We start from the raw sequence: 18,258 nt of genomic DNA on the forward strand, positions 1-18,258 counted from the left end.
ATTTGGTAATGGAAGGAAATAGCGCGCGCGCGCGCGTGTGTGTGTGTGTGTGTATGTGTGTGTGTGTGTGTGTGTGTGTTTGTGAGTCGGGGGGGGGGCGTGGGGGGGGGGGGGCAGCGGCAGGGGAACTAAATGTCGATTACATTGAGCAAGTTCAAAGTTCAAAATGTGGATTGCAGTAATTATGCAGATGTGAAGGGATTTGCAAAGGATAGACGTTTGATGGAGAGCTGCGTCAAATCAGTCTTCGGACTGAAGACGACAACAGCAACATTACTACCATTAGCAGTGTTAGACAAATGGCTGTACACAAAGTGTTTGAAAGTTTTATCATTTTCATTAACCAGCTGTAGCTGTCATAAATGGGGCAAAATTATAAAGCTTCCCCAGTTACGTGAATAGGAGACGCTCATAGCCCTAATCTTCATAATTTTCGTCTTCAAGATGGACTTACAACACCACATAACAGGAAATCTGTTCTAAAGAATGAGCGACAGTAGTTGTTGCTGCGATTCGCAATTAAACAATACCGTTGATGCAAAGGATGTCATTGGCAGTTTTTACAAGTTGTGTGCATTTCCAATGTTATCATTGAAGGTTGCATAACTCGATTTTTTGTTTCAGCATAGTCCACTTGTGTGAAGTGAGCAGTAAGGCGCTGCTATCTTTGTCTCATTTCTTAGTCACAGGGAAAGACAACAACAAAACAGGGGTTCAAAGTCTCTGAAACTGTGCCAAGGTCACACCATTCGTCGGAGGAATTCGGTGTTACAGAATGTTAATGAGGTCCGGGGCCGTTAACCGTCGGTCGTAATGGAACGAAAGGTGTGATAAAGAAAAAAAGCGAAGAACAGATGAAGATAATTGCTGTGTTCTATCTTCAGCGCTCATTTAGTTCTACCGACGAAAATACCTAAGCTCGGATGCAGCTCCTTCGAATTACCATGTATAGATAAGTATATTCCACAACGACCGAAAACTTTAGCAGGCTTTCTTTTTTTCGTTGCCGAAACGACACTGTGGCCGCTTCGTCTAGAGATAAGGCGAGCTGTTGTACAGTGAAACCTCATTCTTCATCTTCATCTTCTTCTTCTTTTATCCCCTACCTGCTCGGGGTCGCAAAGGTTACTATCAGGTTTGGTATGATGTTAAAGTTAGATACTGACCGGATGCCCCTCCTGTCGTTACCCCTTTGCCGCTTGGGGCGGAATATGTGAACCACAACGGTCTGCGTGTAGTCTTATCCCTGTTTTCTAAATGTTTGCAAATCGTGTAACTGAGGCGGGACATGGGTGCCAGCCCGATGTTCACCTAGTCGGATGTGAGAAACCGCCTGGAAACCACGTCCAGGCTGCCCGGCACACCGGCCCATGTCGCTAATCCGCAGAGAGCATTCGATGCGTGGCCGTGTATCTGGCCGATCCCGAAAGGGGCGCGCTAATATCTGCGGCTATCCGGCTGGGTTGACAGAGAAACCTCACTAAATCGTATTTATTGGGGCGAGTCCCGGTCCGAAGTATTAAAAGTCAGAATTTTAGAAATGTTTTGGAATCAGGAACATAACATACAGCACTGTTTAAATGAAAACTAGATGATCCGTAATGCTATGTGAAATGCTATACAGTATAATTTAAAAACAGCTAATGTAATAATATCACTATAATGAACAATAGGATTAAACAAATAAGGCTTATCTGTTCAAAGGTTACATTAGACAAGACTGATACATACACTACCGTATTCTAAGGCCTATAACATGCTACGGATATAAGACGCGCCTTAATTTTTAAGCAGACTTTCAAAAAATAACATTTTTATTATTAGACTGCAAAGCCAGACTAAAAAAATTCTTAGGTTATAAAACCGAACTGACCTTTAAAATTCCTGAAAATCGAAATTTGAACCTTCTTCTTCTTCCTCTTCGTCGTTATCGTTGTCCTCTTCGTATATACGATGGTCTTAACTGCCATTGAGAGCGTTACTCGTGCTGCACTTCTTGGAAGATTTAACAATAATGTCTTCTCTCATTCTATACCAGGGCTGTTTTATCCACTGACACCCTTGTTTGATTGTAGGTCGTTTTAAAGCTCCCTTCGGCCTGAATTCATGTTGGATTTCATCCATCATCCATTTGTTCCTCTCTGATATACTCACATTTATTTAAAGATTCATCAAGAGCTTGCAATTGTCAAGTAAGAATAACAGCAAGATCAGTATTTCCCCAGCCGGACGGAGTGGCCGAGCGGTTCTATTCGCTACAGTCTGGAACCGCGCGACCGCTACGGTCCCAGGTTCGAATCGTGCCTCGGGCGTCGATGTGTGTGATGTCCTTAGGTTAGTTAGGTTTAAGTAGTTCTACGTTCTAGGGGACTGATGACCTCAGAAGTTAAGTCCCATAGTGCTCAGAGCCATTTGAACCATTTGTATTTCCCTATCTCAATTTCTCTCTCACAGAATTTTTTCAAATCACTACTAAACTGATCAAGTCCAAGAAGAGAACTCTTCTTCAATAACGCACCTTTCCTTCTCTCCCACACTCTGTTAAATCGTAATTTCGTATCATCCTCGTACATCCAACCAACCTTCCTCATCTACTTGAATAGCAACACCTGGCAGTATTTCAGGAGGTTTTGGCATTGTTTTGCGCTTGAAAATGATTATTGGTTTAAATTTAATACCGTCAGCACAACATGAAGGTACAATAGTATAGTGCCTTTTTTATGTCCACTTGTTTTTATATTTACAGTTCTAGCACCTTCCATGGAAACAGTTCTGTTACTCAGCACATCAGACATCAGATGAGTGCCGTCCACATTCCCTATTCGACTTAGTGCCACACTGGTTTTCTTTCGATGCTGAATAATAAAGCGATGGAAACATAATATTTTCTCTTCATACTCTTGTGGTATTTTTTGATATTTTTGATTTTTTTGGCATGCTAAGTCCATGACGCTTCATAAACTGTAGCGCCAACCATCTTCACCCATGCAGTCTGATAAGTTCCACTTCTGCGCTAGATTACGAGCGTGTATATTTGGATCATTTTTGTATTAACTCCAATGCCACTTTCACGGTGTCTTTGAATTCATTTTAATACGTCGTCTTCTAGTTTTGGCCATTTTGCATTCAGTCCTCCATTCGCACATTTAGTCTTCCTCATTTTTTTCAGTTATTCTTTAGTAGCCCACCAATCGCGAATTGTTTTTTATGTTGGTGGTATGCCGAAATACCGCTCAGCTGCGCTGTTTCCAAGTTCTTCTGCATATGCTTTTTACTTTCAGTTTATAGACCACATCATATGGATACCTTTTATTCTTTTTCCATTACTAAACTAGCTACTAACAAAGATATTGTACTCTTACCGGTAACAAAAATCACTTTCAGTTCAAGTTCACTGGCACGTAGATTGCAATGACGCATCATGGGCTAGACGGTGTTCTAGTTTCGTGATGGTGGGCGGGAGGGACACATCAGCAAGCTTGTGAATCCCCGCAACTCATGTTCAGCGCATCGGTGCACTGCTACTGACAGCTGAATCCAATGTTGCCAGATAGAGATAGGTTTCCCGCAGCATTTAAGACTGACTGGAATTGTACATCAAAATTTTACATTAATTTTGAGTATAAGACTCACCTGAATTTCGGATGCTATTTTTCGAAGAAAAAGGTGCGTCTTATAGTCCGTAAAATACGATAGTGCACATATACGTCATTACAGTCATTCAAAAATCAGCCTGTACGAGAAATTTATAAGCTACATTTAGTATAGAACATTAGGTACCTTAACAGTTAATTGCTTCTGTCAACTGGATTTACAGTGACATGATACACAGTAGCCTAAGAGGCACTGCTAAGATATTGCTGCCATGGCAATATTTCCGTTGGCAATACATGTAGATAATCGCAGGAGCTGTATGAAAATGCTGAACCAGTTCCAAGCACGAAGGAGCCACATGGTGCTGATGAATTACAACATGTTGACAATGAAATGATACTTAAATCAAGACCCTAAGCTGTCGACAGGCCTTGATATACATCAACGGGGACAGTTGAAAATGTGTACCCCGACCGGGACTCGAACCTGGGATCTCCTGCTTACATGGCACACGCTCTATCCATCTGAGCCACCGAGGGCACAGAGGATAGTGTGACTGCAGGGATTTATGCCTTGCACGCTGCCCGTGAGATCTACTAATGTCCACACACAACATTCGTGGTGGCCCTGCCCATTACACTCATTACTCGCGGCAGATATCTTACCGAGTCCCGCGCGGGTTCGGGCAATGAGTGTGCATCCAGCACAGAGGAAGAAGGTCAAATGACCGTTTAGCCTTAACTATACCAAGATGGTATCTATTCTTTCGGACAATTTGATTTGATGTAGATCAGGTCTTGCTTCAAGTTTGTTTTCTTGAATGTCACTTGCACATCTTTAATAGAACCTGCATCAGCGGCTTCAAAAGAGTCTACGAGATAACAAAAGTCAGTGGAGGCAGTAACGCAAGACTTTCCAACATAATGAAGCAAACAGATGTTAACCTCAATTAGTTGCTGGAATTTCCGCCTTCTTATCGATTTAATGTCTTCAAATTTGTCACAGTAAAAGATGGTAGCATTTATCCAGCTACCTCATTTGGTTACCATATATTGTGGTGGCTAAGTTAAATCTGGCAGTCTCTCTCTAAATGTGGCAACATGGGCAGGTGCTTTCAAGAACAGCTTTAACAAGAAAAAAGTCAGAACATGATTTACGAGTAATTAATTCTGTCGGAATTATCTAACCTTTGTATTTTATTCACTTATTTGCCTTCTTTGTGGAGGACACCAGCATATCCACATTATTGTATTTTAGACGTATTATTTCAGCTGCAAGATGTTGCACATGGGCTAAACATGTGAGGAATAAAATATTTTAATTACTTTCGTGACATTCATATATACGGGGTAGCCTCGCTTAACAACAATAGGACACTTTTTTGTTTAAATTTATTAGCCACAGTATTTGCAAAAAACAAAAATATCAGATTACTGCTACATCTTAAACCGCCACATAGTCTGTAAACGTTTTAGCACCCCCAGTCTCCCTTGGATTGCAGGCAGAGGTAAAGGAGCACAGGAACTTTCTGAAAGTTGGGACCTGGTTGGTACGGAGAGAATCAATTGCTGGCCTGGCAACATACTTTTCTTGCTACATAGTTCAAGTACAATAATTCGTACCGCTTATTGTAAGCAGCAAGGATTGGTAGCAGGGATTGAAAGCGTTTAGTTCATTGACTTCTACCGTTATCTACTTTGCAGAACTAGGGCGCTTGAGCTAACTATGAAGTTTACACATTGTAACAAAATTCACGAAGTTAAACATGTTCTGCACTTTTGACATAATTCGTATGAAAAAATAAACAAAAGGTGCTATCATACACCTTATTATGATATATTCACCAAGCCAGAAAATCTTCTAGTAGGCATTATATCATGCTATTATATCAAAAAATGTTGTACGTATGCAAACTGAAGTGACGAATCAAAATTTGGACCAAGGCCAGGTTTCGAACCCGAGTCTCCAAATTTTCGTTCGCCACTTCAATCTGCGTATACAGGGTGTTACCAAAAGGTACGGCCAAACTTTCAGGAAACATTCCTCACACACAAAGAAAGAAAATGTGTTATGTGGACATGTGTCCGGAAACGCTAACTTTCCATGTTAGAGCTCATTTTATTACTTCTCTTCAAATCACATTAATCATGAAATTGAAACATGCAGCAACAGAACGTAGCAGCGTGACTTCAAACATTTTGTTACAGGAAATGTTCAAAATGTCCTCCGTTAGCGAGTATACATGCATCCACCCTCCGTCGCATGGAATCCCTGATGCGCTGATGCAGCCCTGGAGAATGGCGTATTGTATCACAGCCGTCCACAATACGAGCACGAAGAGTCTCTACATTTGGTACCGGGGTTGCGTAGACAAGAGCTTTCAAATGCCCCCATAAATGAAAGTCAAGAGGGTTGAGGACAGGAGAGCGTGGAGGCCATGGAATTGGTCCGCCTCTACCAATCCATCGGTCACCGAATCTGTTGTTAGAAGCGTACGAACACTTCGACTGAAATGTGCAGGAGCTCCATCGTACATGAACCACATGTTGTGTCGTACTTGTAAAGGCACATGTTCTAGCAGCACAGGTAGAGTATCCCGTATGAAATCATGATAACGTGCTCCATTGAGCGTAGGTGGAATAACATACTGACGAATCTAAAATGAGCTCTAACATGGAAATTAAGCGTTTCCGGACACATGTCCACATAACATCTTTTCTTTATTTGTGTATGAGGAACGTTTCCTGAAAGTTTGGCCGTACCTTTTTGTAACACCCTATATACACTCCTGGAAATAGAAAAAAGAACACATTGACACCGGTGTGTCAGACCCACCATACTTGCTCCGGACACTGCGAGAGGGCTGTACAAGCAATGATCACACGCACGGCACAGCGGACACACCAGGAACCGCGGTGTTGGCCGTCGAATGGCGCTAGCTGCGCAGCATTTGTGCACCGCCGCCGTCAGTGTCAGCCAGTTTGCCGTGGCATACGGAGCTCCATCGCAGTCTTTAACACTGGTAGCATGCCGCGACAGCGTGGACGTGAACCGTATGTGCAGTTGACGGACTTTGAGCGAGGGGGTATAGTGGGCATGCGGGAGGCCGGGTGGACGTACCGCCGAATTGCTCAACACGTGGGGCGTGAGAGGTCTCCACAGTACATCGATGTTGTCGCCAGTGGTCGGCGGAAGGTGCACGTGCCCGTCGACCAGGGACCGGACCGCAGCGACGCACGGATGCACGCCAAGACCGTAGGATCCTACGCAGTGCCGTAGGGGACCGCACCGCCACTTCCCAGCAAATTAGGGACACTGTTGCTCCTGGGGTATCGGCGAGGACCATTCGCAACCGTCACCATGAAGCTGGGCTACGGTCCCGCACACCGTTAGGCCGTCTTCCGCTCACGCCCCGACATCGTGCAGCCCGCCTCCAGTGGTGTCGCGACAGGCGTGAATGGAGGGACGAATGGAGACGTGTCGTCTTCAGCGATGAGAGTCGCTTCTGCCTTGGTGCCAATGATGGTCGTATGCGTGTTTGGCGCCGTGCAGGTGAGTGCCACAATCAGGACTGCATACGACCGAGGCACACAGGGCCAACACCCAGCATCATGGTGTGGGGAGCAATCTCCTACACTGGCCGTACACCACTGGTGATCGTCGAGGGGACACTGAATAGTGCACGGTACATCCAAACCGTCATCGAACCCATCGTTCTACCATTCCTAGACCGGCAAGGGAACTTGCTGTTCCAACAGGACAATGCACGTCCGCATGTATCCCGTGCCACCCAACGTGCTCTAGAAGGTGTACGTCAACTACCCTGGCCAGCAAGATCTCCGGATCTGTCCCCCATTGAGCATGTTTGGGACTGGATGAAGCGTCGTCTCACGCGGTCTGCACGTCCAGCACGAACGCTGGTCCAACTGAGGCGCCAGGTGGAAATGGCATGGCAAGCCGTTCCACAGGACTACATCCAGCATCTCTACGATCGTCTCCATGGGAGAATAGCAGCCTGCATTGCTGCGAAAGGTGGATATACACTGTACTAGTGCCGACATTGTGCATGCTCTGTTGCCTGTGTCTATGTGCCTGTGGTTCTGTCAGTGTGATCATGTGATGTATCTGACCCCAGGAATGTGTCAATAAAGTTTCCCCTTCCTGGGACAATGAATTCACGATGTTCTTATTTCAATTTCCAGGAGTGTACATCACAGATGTTTGAGACTTGAAAAACTCTCAAACCGTATACTTTCATTTGATTATATAAAAAAAATCTTCGAAACATATATTTATTCCCCATATGGCCAAACCATGCAGCAGGCATTTGCTTCGAAACGAGCTCTAATGATAAGGTGTACGAAATACTGGGCACAAGTCATATCGAAATAAAAAATAAAGACACGCATTCAGAGAGACTGACAAAAAATTTTGGAGGGGGCAGAAATAGGAAAGAGAACCTGGAACATTTTAAATCCTCTCGTGTTAGAAATTAATTCGATTTCAATCTTTTTGGTGTTAATCAGAACGAAATACATCGGTTTACAACGACAGAAAATAAATGCCAGACCCTAACCAATAACGTAATACGGAACCAACTGCCTGTACCAGAAAGTGGGAGCCTAACATAGGTGCGTGACTGAACTGCAACACGGGTCTACCGGTTGGTACCACGTCCTCGAAGCCCATCCGCACGTGCTCTATCTGTTAACCTCTGCTGCCCCTGCTAGTAATGCAGTTGTTCGTACGTTGCGCACCATTATGTGAACTCCGATGGCGAATTACTCTAACACAACAACACTCTGGGTGAGGTTAGTATACCAGCAAATGAAGAACAAACTAGTATGGTAAAATCTTAATATAATGTGTTGTTGAGGCCCAGTGTGCTCCAGTTTGGAAGATGCACGTTCCTTACACCAATTATGCAGATACAAGATGCTCACACAACCACAACTGCTTCTGATCAACTTAACACTACCTTCACTAACGAAGAAGTTACACATGGATTTACAATACTGCTACACTGTGCGGCGTATGATTTATGCTCTATACTTTGCGAGACCTACAGCCACAACGCCAGAACAGTTTTATACCTGCTGGCTACAAGAAACACAAAGTGATTTAAACCCGCTGCCGCGACCAAGAGATCATCAGCGAGGTTATAGTCTCAACACTGAGGCAGTAAAAAATAGATAGTCCACATCGTACCACTTCCTGACATCCTTTGGAGTGATGGCGTACTGCACGGCATAAGCTTTACTTGTTATCTCTCGTTGAATAAGTCTGTGTAGATTGTCACAATCAAAATTTACTTTATCAACACTAGTCAAAGTCACTGTCTATGCGACTGTTCATGAATAGACTGTGTTAACCCGACATGAGCAAAAACAAAGCTGTTTATGCCATAAAGGTGGAGCTGTCATTCTAAGCAGGTCTGATCTCTCGCAACACATAGCACCTTCTCTCTGAACAAATGCTTTATTTCAATGCTTAATTCCTGCATTATCTTATCATTATTAATGTTATTATTATTATTATTGTTACTGTTACGCAATATGTTTCTTGTATACGTTGTTCCTGGTCTGATGTCAGAGAGCCTTCAGGTCCTAATTTGGTCTGGCTAAATCTTCTAGGCGGCAGTAACATCATGTAGTCTACTTTAGGAATATTAATCCTTTTCATAATATAGTGAGGTAACTCGATTTCTCCAGATGAGACACTCTCAGAGCACTGTGTGAAATGTTTTTCCCTACCTCCTAACTCTGACAATACGTAATTTTATGGCGGGCTATTTTTCCTTTCTGTGCTCCACTGCTTTGGACAGTTCTACCTGATCATAGACGAGGGGGCGTCCGGTCCTGCAAACTACACCATATTTTTATTTTTGGCTTTCCAAACCACCCAGTGCCACACTCGGCACGCTCGCCATGATGATTCGCATTTTTTGTGCGCCCGGCTCCCCACTGTGCGACAATATCTTCTCGCGGCTGCTGCCAGCTACCGTCTATCCTGATTATTATGCTCAATCAAAATTCACATATCTTGTGATTCCAAGCTCGGATCATGATGTGGTTTCCAGCAAATTCACTTAAATAAAAATTCACATTCACTTATGGAGGTTGCCACTTCCTTCTTAACATAACAATTGTAGTAATCTACAAACTTAGTAACTCCGAAATGAGTGTACTCAGTGAGATGATCTACCACTGCCATGTCTCATACCTACCAGTTCTTTCCTAACATAAAGTATTAAGAATGTTGTATTACTTTCCAATCAAGGGAGCAATACACTACCTGTTGAGACATGGTCCACATCCCAGGTACTTACAGGAAATACGCCACACTTGTGAATGCAGAGCAATCGGCACCCCAGACCACATCGTGTGGGAGTGTGGCATTGGACAAGATGTTGCAGATCAGGACAGGAATGTCTTCTGTTATACATCAGTCTATAGCATAAAAAGGAGCGAGGAGCTGCGGCACTCGTTATACTGGTTGACAATCCGAATATAAGCTTATAAATTTCACGCAAGCGTGGCCGAGAGACAACCAAGCAGAGGGCTTACTTTATAATAATGAGATGCACAATAGCGGAACACCCAACTACGGTGACCTTCCGAGAGAGTGAGGACATGAGCCATAAGGGGGGCCAGGGAGGATATCCTGGGAATCTGACAGCCACCCCCCAATCTTTACACTTTAGGGGTTGTATGGCAGCACAGCCCCTGTGAATCTTGATATGTGCCTCAATGTGCTAGTCGCTAACAATCCGGACAAAATAAGGAAATCCAATTTTTCTTCTGATACCAAGTACAGTGGTGTAGTGTAGTGCTGTGTAGTTTAACATAGCATAATATATTGTAGTCTATAATTACAAAATCTCTGATGTAGCGATGTGTTAGAGTATAGTACAGCTGTAGCATGTGCCTTCTGGATTCCAGATGAGCATGTATCTGTGTGCCAGTTGGCAAAAGGGTAGTATATAGAATTTATATGTAGGTATTTCTTTCATTTTTCCTTAAATACCATAATGCCGAGTTATACTAATACATTTTAAATTTTATGGTCAAACATTGTGTTATATTCATACATACAAATTCATGTGAAACATTTCGACTAAAATAAGATAGCATATAAGTAGTAAATAGTACGAATTGGAGAGGGTTTCTGTACACTCTTTCGTTCATCATCCGTAAGGTTAGTTGATGCAGTTCTCTGTTCAAATTGTTTGCTGTGCTATCTCTTCTATTCGGTATCATTATGCCATACACAATTATACCTAGGCTTGCTCCTGCAGTTCGTTCTTACCTGATTCTTCAACTGCAATGAGGCCTCATACTATAATGTGTATTGGCCATATTTTCTCATTGATTTTCTGTGTGACGTCTTAATTCCCCACACCTACAGACATAATCCCTAAGCCACAATACGGTGCATCGGAAGGGTATGCTGTCGCACTGCTAGTCATTCCCTTCCCCGTACCACTTGCAAATGAAACAATGAAAATATTAATACCTACATGCAACCCTGCGAGCCCAGATCTCCCTTATTTTGTCCTTTTGCTCTTCATGCAAAGACGTTGGATGCAGTACATTTCTTCTAAAATTTGTCGCAAATGCTAGTTATGTACATTTCGTAAACAGCATTTTACAAAAAGGTCATCAACTTCTGTGCAAATCATTCCCATATATTCTTATTAGAAAATATATTATTGGACCTGTTCAGGAACTTCTCTATTCTAAGAAAATGACATGTGCATGCCACACACCACTATCCCAGTAGCTGCTTCTTGCATGTAGTCCACACTTGACCTATTAAGGGGCGGGGGTACTATTATTTTTCATCCATTAGTGAAGGTCGAAAATCCACATCCAAGACAGTCACAGAAAATAACCTGGCACATAACAGAACTAACCAAAATGGCATCAGACGGATAGAATTATGCCAGGCACACAGCATGATTCTGAAATACACACCCTTTAAAAAGCTACCTCGACAATAGAAAACATGGGTCTCTCTAGGTGAATTATAACTGGATCGTGTGGGAATCAGACTGAGGTTCCACAAAGAAATACAAAGTGTCAAAGTACTCAGAGGAGCCATCCAACATTCTGATCACTGCCTTTCTAAAATAAAACTCGAAATCATTCCCAAGAGAAATGGAGCCGACAACTCCAAAAGAAGAAAATACGATCCATAAAATAAAATAAACTCCAAGGAGTTTTCCCTCGCAACTGAAGACATACAAACCGAAAACTGGGACCAAATAAAAGAAATCCTAATAAGTTAAGCCAAACAATTAGCTCCCAAGAAACATGCCTGGTGGACAACAGATCTTGACAGTCTTTGAAATAATAAGAAAAAATTGGCAACAGCGGCAATCACAGAAAGAACAATGTAACAGACAAAACTTCTTAAACATAACAAAATTAGTGACCAAAAATATTAGAAGAATAAAAAAAGCACAAGAAGACCAATTGTTCTTTCGGATCACCGAAGACTTCATGAAAAACACAAGGAAATTTTATAAGACTTTTAAACAAAAAGTAACCAAATACAGCCAACGACCCTACAGCACGAAGACAAACACGGAAATATTGCCCACAGCAACAGGGATAATTGCAAAATATTGGCAGAATATTTAAGAAGCCTTCTCAACTTTGAAGAAAAGAAATGGACTTAAGACATCATCAATGACCAACCCCAATTCTGAACCACTCTCCACCGAGGAACTCCGGAAAATCATTTCAAATCTCAAAGACTGTAAAGCCTCGGGAGAAATCAAACCACAGCTGAACTTTAGAAAAATCTCAACAAAAATGCCATTCGTTCTCTCCAAACAATCTTTGAATAAATTTGAATAAATGAAAGAATCAAAGATGAATAGAAAACCGTTCTCATCCACCCACTCCATAAAAAAAGTGGCTAATACTGATCCCAACAACTACGGAGGGATCTCACTACTAGATGTAACGTACAAAATATTCTCTAAAGTCGTAGTAAACAGGGCTGCAACCCCATTATACCGTCAACTTGGAGAATACCACGCGGGTTTCCGTAAAGGAAGATCCTGCCCAGAACAAATCCTAAACCTCAAAAACCTCATGGCCAATCAAAAATCGAGTTAAGTCATATATTATCACTTTCACAGACTCTCTGAAAGCATACAACTCATTAGACCGGGAATGCCTCATGTCTGTACTGAAAGAATTAAACCTGAGCAGAGAAAGCCATACGAACACATACTCAAGGTAAAATTCTTGGAAGAACTCTCCGAAACTTTTGAGATAAAAACTGGTGTACGGCTAGGAGACGGTCTCTCCCCACTGCTATTTAAGTGCGTCCTAGAAAAAGTACTCAGAGAGCGGAACACGATGGTTCATAGTGAAATCCGACCATGAAAAAAAACTAAGGCATCGAAGTCATCTTGCCTTTGCAGATGGTACGGGCCTACTAAGTGAGACCTGTGAAGAAGCCAAAGAACAGACCCTGGAACTATAAAAACAAGCTGTAAAAATAGTTCCTAAAATCTCCTTTGAGTAGACCAAGATAATGACAAACATAAAAAACTCCAAAACATAATAAAGAGGAAGAACAGAAAAATAGAGATCGTCAAAGAATTGAAATATCTTGGAGAATGGATCAGCTTCAACGCCCCCGAGAAAAAAGGAATGGAATCTGGAAGAAGTATAGTTAAACTAGCTTCCCAGCTCGCAAAACACGCATAACAAAAAGTCCCTCTCATGGAATGCAGGAACTACAATACAGTAATCAAACCGGAACCTTGTCCATCATCAATCATGGCCCACTTGAATGGTTGGAGATCAAATACAAATCCTTGGTTCCAGGTTTCACAATGACAAACTAACGCACATCAAAAATGAAACCCTTTACCAAACTACCGAAAAATGCTCATATCCAATGAGGAAAAAGAAGAATTGTTTTTTATGGACACATTCTCAGAATGAAACCAAATAGATAAATAAAAAAAAATTTACTACTTCTGTAACAAAAAAAACAACCAAACTGGTTTAAACAAATGGAGAAGGGCTTAAGAAAACTTCAAACCACAGAAAATATACTCAGAGATAAAACCGAAAGAAAACAACCAAGGACAAGAAAGAGAAGTTCCAGGTCAAAATGAAAAGCAAACGAACAATCCAGATCTCTGAAGAAGAAAGGAAAGCAAGCTCAGAAACAATGAAACAGTACTGGGCTAACAGACAGCCACAGAACATTAAAAACCGGTTGATCCAACGTACCCCAAAGTAGGGTGAAACGAAAGAAGAAGAAGAAGAATTATGATTCTTTATCTGTTACTTAACATTTTAATTTGTTAATAAATATGAAATTAAAATGAAAGATAAAAATAATTGTTTCCAAAGACATTCGTACCAATGACTTTCGGATTTCTAGAATTTTGCGCTATCTCTATAAGGCTTCTTTGTCAGAAAGGTAGGGTAGTGGTGACCTAGCAGCTGTTTCTAACTGAGAGGCCGTGAAACAAGCGGGAGCGCAGTGAAGACAGCAGAAGGTCGCGTCGCGATCTGGCGGTGCAGGAAGAGAAAGAAAGAGAGAGAGAGAGAGAAAGGAGGGTCAACGCCCTGTGCTTCGAGCTGAGGCCCCTGCAGACAATGGCCGGCTTTCTGGGGCACAGGGCTAGTTAGCCACGTGGCAGCGGCAGCAGCTCGCCGACAGCTGCGTCAGGACTGGCCCAACAACAGCCGCCAGCTGACGCATCACCAGCCCAACAGGTGGACTCCTGTCTTTCTTGAAAGGTGCTGGACGCAGCAGGTTGCGTCAAAGGGTGCCAAAAGAGGCGCTGTCAATACATTTTTAACACAGCTAGACCTGCGAGGATTTGTCACAACATTTTAATTAGCATCTCCAAATATTCAAGCTGTGACCATGAAAACTGGTCTGAAGTGACACATCTTTCCCAAGGCAGATCACTTGCTGGAGACATCGGTCATGCGAGTCTTAATTTTTGCTGTTCAGGAAGCGTTCAAGCGCGAAATCATGCCATCATGCCTCTGAAAATGCCTGTCACGCTTTGCTTTTTCATCCGAGGAAAGAGGAAGAAGTCGCTGGGTGTAGTGTCAGTTTGATCGGAACTCCTTTTGCCCGGCATCGTGCTGCAGCTTGACGTGGCGTAGACTCAATAAGTCGTTGGAAGTCCCCTGCGGAAATACTGAGCCATGCTGTCTCTACAGGCGTCCACAATTGCGAAAATTTTGCCGGTGCAGGGTATTTTGCACGAACTGACCTCTCAGTTATGTCCCATGAATGTTCGATGGGTGGCCAAATCAATCGATCGAATTATCCACCGAGCGAGGTGGCGCAGTGGTTAGCACACTGGACTCGCATTCGGGAGGACGACGGTTCAATCCCGTCTCCAGCCATCCTGATTTAGGTTTTCTGTGATTTCCCTAAATCGTTTCAGGCAAATGCCGGGATGGTTCCTTTGAAAGGGCACGGCCGATTTCCTTCCCCATCCTTCCCTAACCCGAGCTTGCGCTCCGTCTCTAATGACCTCGTTGTCGACGGGACGTTAAACAACACTAACCTAACCTAACCTAACCGAATTATCCAGAATGTTCTACAAACCAATTGCGAGCAATTGTGGACCAGCGATATGGCGCATCGCCATACACAAAAATTTCTTCTTTGTTTGGGAACATGAAGTCCATGAATGGCCGCAGGTCTCCAAGTAGACGAACATAATCGCTTCAAGTCAATCATTGGTTCATTTGGACCAAAAGACCCAGTCAGTTCCATGTAAACACTGCCCACACCATCATGGAGCCACTACCGGCTTGCACAATGCCTTGTTGACAACTTGGGACCATGGCTTCAGGGGTCTGCGCCACACTCGAGCCCTACCATCACCTCTTATCAACTGAATTCGGGACTCATCTGACCAGACAACGGTTTCACAGTCGTCTGAGGCCCAACCGATATGGTCACGAACTCAGGAGAGACGCTGAAGACGATGTCGTGCTGTTACTGGCGTTGCCCGTCTGCTGTCATAGCCTATTATTCGCCACACGGTCCTAACGGATACGTTTGTCGTAGTCCCACATTCATTTCTGCGGTTATTTCTCGCATGTTGCTTGTTTGTTGGCCTTGACAACACTTCATCACCGCCGCTGTTCCCGGTCGTTACATGAAGGCCGTCGGATACTGCGTTGTCCGCGGTCAGACGCAATGCCTGAAGGTATTGTTGGCGCACTTTGAATTCCCTAATCAATGTCTCATGCGTCTAGCTCCAACAACCATTCCGCATTCAAGACTGTTAATTGTCGTCGTGGGGCCACAATCATTGCGGAAACTTTTTCACATCACTCACCTGAGTCCAATGACAGCTACGCCAATGCACTGCCCTTTTATACCTTGTGTACGCGATACTACCGCCATCTGTACCGCTATCCTATGGCTTTTGTAACATCAAAGTAATTTCTTTGTGCATTGAAATTTTCGATGAAGGATAAAGCCTTTCTTCTGTAACGGCATTGTTAAGGTATGTTCTTATACGCTTCAAACAAGACAATCTTCGTTCCACAGTTGCTGTAATAGAAGAGATGAATAGAGTAATGGACAACAATTTATAAGTATTTATAAAAATGTTTTTATCCTCATTAAGCTTTCTAACATATATCAGGTGGAAATCTTTCTGTACTTCTCATCGGCATACAAAACAGAGAGGTCGTTTCAAGGCGTCGTGCCTTGAAGAAAGGAGCCCCAAAGATATTTTGTAAGTTTTGAAGTGCACTAGGAAGAAAACGTGGATATTCTTAAAATTTTGTGGCATCGACAAGGTAGACTTTCTGATCTTTTTAATCTCGAAATTTTGTCTTCCATTTCCAACGAAACGTTGTCCAAAATTTCGTAACACAAGTATCAATATAACGCGAAAAGATTGTGTGTAATAACACACTATATCATAAGCATGATCCATACTTAAAACATACAGCAGTGCTCCACGCACACAACCACCACTGCTTTACAATCTGCCATCTGAAACTGGAAGTAACTGGGAATGAAATGTCCATCTACGTCACTGCGTGCCCTGCCCACAGACTACTCAGGTAGATGACGTCACGATGCTACAGCAACCATACAGCTATGCTCGGTCTGTGGCTCCTCCCCTGAAGTTGAGCTACGAGAAAGGAGAGGTCTCTGTCACCTCGCTTTATCAGAATTGTGCGCTTGCAGCTACAGGACAGTTCCGCGTAGAATAAAACAGGGAAATATGTTTGGAGTAATTACCAGTTTACGAGGTAAAATAAATATTTTAGAAGTGAGTAAGATTAAATGCTTCCCCGATCCCTCTCTCTCTGTCTCTCTCTCTCTCTCTCTCTCTCTCTCACACACACACACACACACACACACACACCAAGTATTCAGCAGTCGGAGATGGTTGCACATTTCTCACATCATCAGGGATATACGACAAATGGTTGTCAAACTGCGGTCCGAATCAAGCGTTCGTGTGTCCCGCTGTTGTCAGGCGTGTTTTATAGTAATATTCTTCTAGTAACTAACAGTAGAATCTAATAATGTCAACTGACGTTAAGAACTTTTTAAAAAAAATTATTCAAATGGCTCTGAGCAGTATGGGACTTAGTATCTGAGGTCATCACTCCCCTAGAACTACATAAACGTAACTAACCTAAGGACATCACACACACCCATGCCCGAGGCAGGATTCGAACCTGCGACCGTATCAGCAGCGCGGTTCCGGACTGAAGCGCCTAGAAGCGCTCGACCGCAACGGCCAGTGAACTTTTTAAGAGAGTATTATTCTTGCTCAGTAAGAAACAAAAATTCTTACAGAGACATCAATAGTTTAAGATGTTCTTAATTTTTATTGGCATCGGTAAATTTGGCCGAGTGTTAGCAGTCAGCATCGATGAGCCGCTACAGGTATAAATTTCAAACGGAAGTAACATGGGTTCGTGAATGTGCATTATAGAGCGGCCATGTTCAAATGTTGTACATGTTTTTAGCAAGTAATATGAAATCAGATTAATGCTGCCGTAAAACAATGCGATGAGTAACAGAGAAATGAGATTCAAAACATTTAGTAAACATGTGTGATCGTGTCACTTATTGCAACCACTCTTATTTATTAATACAAGATACTATCGGTAGGAGAACGTGTGGTAAAGTGGCCTGGGATGCAAAAGTGGCCATTGCATACTTTTTTTCCCCTGAACAGCTCTGCTACCTGCCGAGAAGTGTTTACGGTAGTTATAATTCACACCATCACTGTCGTCAGTGACAGTGACAAAGGAAGCTTGTTCCGTTATTTTTTAGTAAACGCTATTTTTGAGTCGTCTGCCTTAAATAAGTCATTTATATTATTCTTGTCATCTCACTTGCATGAAGAGTAATAATTTTCTGAAATATCAATGATTAAAAACGTCTTTTGGCCTGCAAATGTAGTTTCTTGTTTTTTATCAGTTTGGTAGTTTCTTCTGTGGATTAGTAATGCCGACATGGCGTCGGATCAGGAAAAGTGACCACACTACGAATAAAATGGTTCAAATGGCTCTAAGCATTATGGGACTTAACATCTGAGGTCATCAGTCCCCTAGACTTAGAACTACTTAAACCTAACTAACCTAAGGATACCACACACATCCATGCCCGAGACAGGAT

At 42.8% G+C, this 18,258-nt stretch overlaps 1 long non-coding RNA gene across 1 annotated transcript in view; it reads left to right on the forward strand.

The window, feature by feature from the left end:
* Positions 1 to 18,258, forward strand: part of LOC124776278 — a 368,508-nt gene that overhangs the window by 166,206 nt on the left and 184,044 nt on the right. The window lies entirely within an intron of this gene.

This window comes from Schistocerca piceifrons, chromosome 2 (genome assembly GCF_021461385.2).
Source record: "Schistocerca piceifrons isolate TAMUIC-IGC-003096 chromosome 2, iqSchPice1.1, whole genome shotgun sequence".
In the NCBI taxonomy this organism is placed as follows: Eukaryota; Metazoa; Arthropoda; class Insecta; order Orthoptera; family Acrididae; genus Schistocerca; species Schistocerca piceifrons.